Genomic DNA, 5,709 nt, shown 5'->3' with positions numbered 1-5,709 from the left:
TTGGCACAAGTTGGCTACCACGTTAACAAAATGTGCGCCTTATATTTATTACGTCATCACTTAACAGTTAATTTGACAAATTAATTAACAAAGGTATGATATTACAACAAATTCATAAATTAAGGTATGACATTGCAATGTTTAAAACATGAGGTATAAGATTGTGATGTGACCAATAATTAAGGTAGTTTTGTGTAATATTAATTAATTAATTTTTTTTTGCAACAATAAAAAGGATTAAACAATCATCTTCATTCACCCCCTCCAGCAATCACACAGCCAGTTCCTTTCCCACCCATGTGCATTCTCAAACCCAGAACAACTATTTCCTAATACTAATTTTGAACCACTATAAAACCAGAAAAAAATGGAGAGGTGGGATATCAAATCACACCCAAAAAATCGAGATGGCCGCTCCTATGGACACAGCAGAGACAACCCATCTCTTTCGGATGAATGCAAGTTCCTGATGAATGCGAGTTCTAGCTCTTCGGATTCGAGTGGTGGGTTTTCTTCGTCCAAGTCGGACATTATGTACAGATCAAAATCGAGGTCCTCATCTCCATGCTACGTCATGCACAGGCTGTAAAGGTCCACCACCGCGCCCTCGTGAGAAGAAAGAGGTTGTGGGTTCGACTGAAAAACCCACGATCTAGATTTGAAATTCAACCATGAACTTGTTTGGGCCTATTGCATTAACTTGTTTGGGTCAATTGCAGTTCAGTCGCGTGGGGAGTCACTGGTCTCGCCGGAGTTCGAGTTGGTGGAGTTGGGATGGTGGCCCTGCGACTAAGATGTGAATTGGGGAATAAGGTTAGTGGAGTTGCGAATCATGATGTTGGATCGGCGGATCTCAATTTGGAGCCGAGGGGTGGGGGAATAAGGGTTATTAAGTTTTTAATATTTTTTTTTTGAATCAAACGATATTATCTACACTAAGAGAAAGGATGTGAGCTTAGCCTTACAATGAGCTAGCAATAATATGGTTCAAATTCTTATTTGGCGAGAATCGAACCTAAAACTTTTCATTTACAAGTGGAGGAATACCACTAGATCGTAGTACTAAGTAGCATTTTTTCATTTACTTTTAATTTTGTTAAAATTGTAATTAACTAACGTATTTATATTTTGAATAGATTTTCTTGTTTTTGTCATTATGACATTATTAATTTAAATTTTTTTTATGTTATGATATTAAACATGTGGCCCTGCTTTTGCTACGCCAATAGTTAAAAGACGGAATTTTTAACGGAGGTATGACATGAATTCGTAAATTGAGGTATGACATATTAAAGCTTAAAACATGAGGTATGAAATTGTAGTGTTATCCACAGTTGAGGTAGTTGTGTGTAATTTACCCTAATAAATATTATATTTTTATATCAAAAATAAAAACGGTTCGATTTCAGGTAGAGGTTTGGGGCGGTACTCCAATAACCATAACCGAATCCGAGGCCAACAAATTTACCCGATAGTTACCTATAACCATAAAATACCTTAAATTTAATCTCTGAAATCGAACATTTTGGATTGTTTACATGAGGGGATCAGGTTTGACGGGTTAAATTGTCATCTCTAGACAACCCTTTCAAGTTCATCCAACCTACCCATATCACATTGTCCAATGATACTAAATTAGCCATTAAAGAGGCCATTTTCTCACCCCACTTCGAAAGAACATTGTTAAGCTTTAAGGATAACTATCATGTCGAAACTACTGAAGAGAATGGTTTGGAATATCTTTGTATCACTTCATACGAATATGGCCATAAGTGTACCTCCCAAATGGATTGTATATTATAACCGTACAAGCTGTGGAGGCCCACCATGTGGCCGGCTAGAAGTCTAAGTTTCAGAGCACTTTCTTGCTTTGGCCTGATCGTTTGGGATCTCCAGGAGAGATATGATGTGCAATATCCTCAAAACATCACATGGGCATCCTCTTACCAGAAGTTTGAAACTCGTCCTTGAACATGCATCATGTCAAGCTTGCTCTTTGGGGAAATTGTTAACTGAACCCTCAATTACAAAGATTACCCATGACCGTTCAAAGTTTCTTCAGCAGATTCAAGGGAATATTTGTGGACCTATTTAACCAACATGCAGACCATTTAAATATTTTATGGTGTTGGTTGATACATTGACACATTGGTCACATGTTTTCCTACTATCTACACACAATGTTGCATTTGCGAAACTCTATCACAAATTATTAAGCTTAGGGCTCACCAACCTGATTATCCGATTATGTCGATTCGACTGGATAATGATGGGGAATTTACGTCGTAGACCTTCGACGATTATTGAACGTCAATTGGGATTAAAGTTAAACATCTTGTACTTTATGTTCACACAAAAAATGACTAGCATAAGCATCCACAAAGTGCCTTCAATTGATCGCTTGGAGCTTGATCATGTGCACCAAGTTTCTGGTCTAATTGGGGCTATGCAATTTTGCACATAGTTATGTTGGTCTGTCTGAGGTACACCGCCATCCAATCCTTTCACCATTATAGTTGGTTACTGGGTATGAGCTCAACATCTCGCACTTACACATGTTTGAGTCTGCAATTTTTGTTCCAATAACGCTACGTACAAAAGTAGGTCCTCCAAGAAGAATGAAAATCTGTGTCAGTTATGAATCACTATGTATAGCCCTTGACAAACAATCTTTTTATCACACAATTTGCGAATTGTCACATAGTTGAGACAGTCTTCCCGTTGAGGAGGTAAGAACATTAACGTTCCTGAAGAAAGTGTCGAATTGTCGTCGATTACCCCCACTATGTCTCATTTATATCGCCACACTACACAATATGAAACTAAAGTGCATCATATTTTGGATCTATAGAGCATTGCTCAAAGCATGCCTGATGCTTGTACTAATATAGCGAAAGTGTCGAGATCACATATACCAACTGTAAACCTGCTTGCAGGGATAAACTTACCTCACGTATGTCGAAACATCACCCTTGAATGACAAGCCACCCTGGAAAGACGGTTGGCCGCATCTGCTGCACAGCCCAATACAATGGCAATCTACTCTTACCTTAAAGTGTAGCAAACCTGTAGGGATTAATTTTTGCTCCACATAAAAGTCTTAGGAGAAACGAATTGGCTTCTCAAGAATCATAAGATTTCGATCCATTCTGCTAGCTTGGATGAGGTTTGTGTAAAACTCTAGAAATATATATCTATTTATATGAAGCTTGAAAAGATTTAGATGGATTAAAATGGGCTGTGTGTCAAGTTTTTATTGGGTAAAAAAAAATAATGAGACAAAAAGAATGGAGAGCACGTGAGTTCAAGAAGATTCTTTCATCTTCTTGTTTTCGGTGGATAGTTTCCAAAAGACCAGAAAAGAAGAAAAAATAGCCATGGTTCTTCTTTAGGTATTAAAAGAAGAAAATTCATAGGTTGATCCCTAGACAACCGATTTGCAATCTGTTTTCACCTATGTGATCACAACATTGAGCTCTACAAATGAAGGTAAGAATTCAGAGCTCATTTATAGATTCGAAAATTTTATTAATTGGGGATTTCATGTTAATAAGTTTAAAAATTCATGTTTGAAGTGTTGCATGGTTGAATTGAGAGTTTTGGAAGTCTCAAGGCTAGTCGAATAGCAACATTGAAGAAGATAGAGGTAAAATTTTAGTTGATTTGGTGTTATGGGATTCAATTGTGCATTGGCTGTTAGATGGCATTTGCTATATGGCTAAAGCCATGAATAGATTTCGTGGAAAAGGCTAATTAAGCTGGGACTCAATATGAATAAATATTAGATTTGGTTATTTTGGGACATACATGCACTATGTTAGACATAATTGTGAAGTATTAGTATGTGTTGGTGCATGTGAAGTGTGTAATGATATGTTTTTTTTTTCAGGTTAGGCATTCCCGTGGCTTAAGCGAGTTCAAATTATAAGAGTGAACACTTGTGGAAAGAGTTGGTACCTGAAGCTTGGAATCCCAGGTAGGGGGGACTCACACCCTGGTTTGTGGTTTTCGGTATGTATTATGTATGTAAATATTGATGCGTGCAAACTATGCATTGGATTTTTTGGTTGTTAGGAACAAGAATTTTGATTTTTCTAGCATGTGATTTATGTTATTTTATATTGTACTGACAATCTGAGAGTGAGGGGGGGCTGTGTGACTACCTTAGGCTTCGATCCCCTAAACCTCTTGAGGGTCCTATACAAACAGACTCGTACCATTAACTGTAAGGGGAGGGTACTTGTGTCTATGTGGTATAGGTTGTAAGTGGACACTCTCATTACCCTATCTTTTGTTGGTATTATTTGAGAATATTTTTTTAGGTATGGGTAGTTGGCTGCATGTTTGGTTGTCAGGACAAAAAGAATTTAGGGATCCCACTATAGTTAACTTGTATGAGCATGAAATAAATTTTAACTCAAGTCAAAGGTTTTTGTTGTGCAAATTGTTTCCTTTATACATAGTACAAAGGTATATCTAGTTTCAAACCTAGCTAGGGTGCCTCTCGAGGGGGTGCAAATGATTGAATGTGATGCTCACCCCTACAATTTCAGGTGTTGTGCGATATTTAATGGAAGAGTTGGACTAAGTTGTGTGGTTGTAGCTTGTCAACCTTAAAGCTTTCGAGTTAGAAAATCATCTTTGGAAATGTAAATATTGATTTTCTGGTTTCAATAAAAAAATGTCTATGTGTAGCCTCTTTTGCTTATGTATATATTTATCTAAAACTTATTACTCCCTTGGCTTTTGTAAACTGAACTTTGGGGATTTCTTTTGTAAAAAGGTTGCTTATAAAATGGTTTGAATGTTATGGCTTTTGCTTGAACTCTGATATTTATTTTGTTAATAGTATTAGAGGCTTTGTGTATCTTACAGATACAAGAGAATTGTCGTGTTCTGAGGCAGAGTATGCAACTCTCATGCGTTTTTAAGATTCGTGGCACTGTCACGATACATTTTGGATCGTGACTGTTTGGAATCGGAATGAGATAATAGTCAACGATACATTTACATACACAGTAGCTATTGGTAATATGCTGAGCAAAGACATTGAACTGTGTTTCGTTGATAAATGATGACGTAGAATAGATTGGTCAAACTAGAAAGAAGCAATCGGGGTCAAACTAGATTCACTTGTGAAACGCAAGGTGTTTGAGCCCATAGTTCCTACACCTTCACATGTAAAACCCATTGGCTATAACTGGGTTTTCGTAAGGATGCATAATGAGAAGAATGAGATAGTGAGATATAAGGCACACTTCATGGCGCAAGGTTTCTCTCAACACTTTTAGATTGATTGCAAGGATACGTATTCCCCCATAATGGACGTTATAACGTTCTGTTACCTTATTAGTTTAATAGTTTATGAAATACTAAATATGCAGCTCATATACGCAGCAAGCGGGTATCTCTATGGAAAGCTTGATATAGAAATATATATGAAATTTCTTGAAGGACTCACATTGACTGGATCAAATAATTCTAGAACACGGAACACTTTCTCAATTAGATTGAGGTGTTCACTCTACGGATTGAAACAATCTGAGCAGATTTGGTATAACAGTCTTAGTGAGTATTTGATAGTCATGGATATATGAATAATGAATTATGCACATGCGTGTTTAATAAGTAGTCACATTCTAGATTTGTGATAGTTTCTGTTTATGTCCATCATATAAATCTCATTAGGACTTCCGAAGAGCTTGACAA

This window comes from Malus domestica, chromosome 16 (assembly GCF_042453785.1).
Source record: "Malus domestica chromosome 16, GDT2T_hap1".
NCBI lineage: Eukaryota > Viridiplantae > Streptophyta > Magnoliopsida > Rosales > Rosaceae > Malus > Malus domestica.
The sequence above is the reverse complement of the archived record's forward strand: the minus strand, read 5'-3'. Positions refer to the sequence as shown.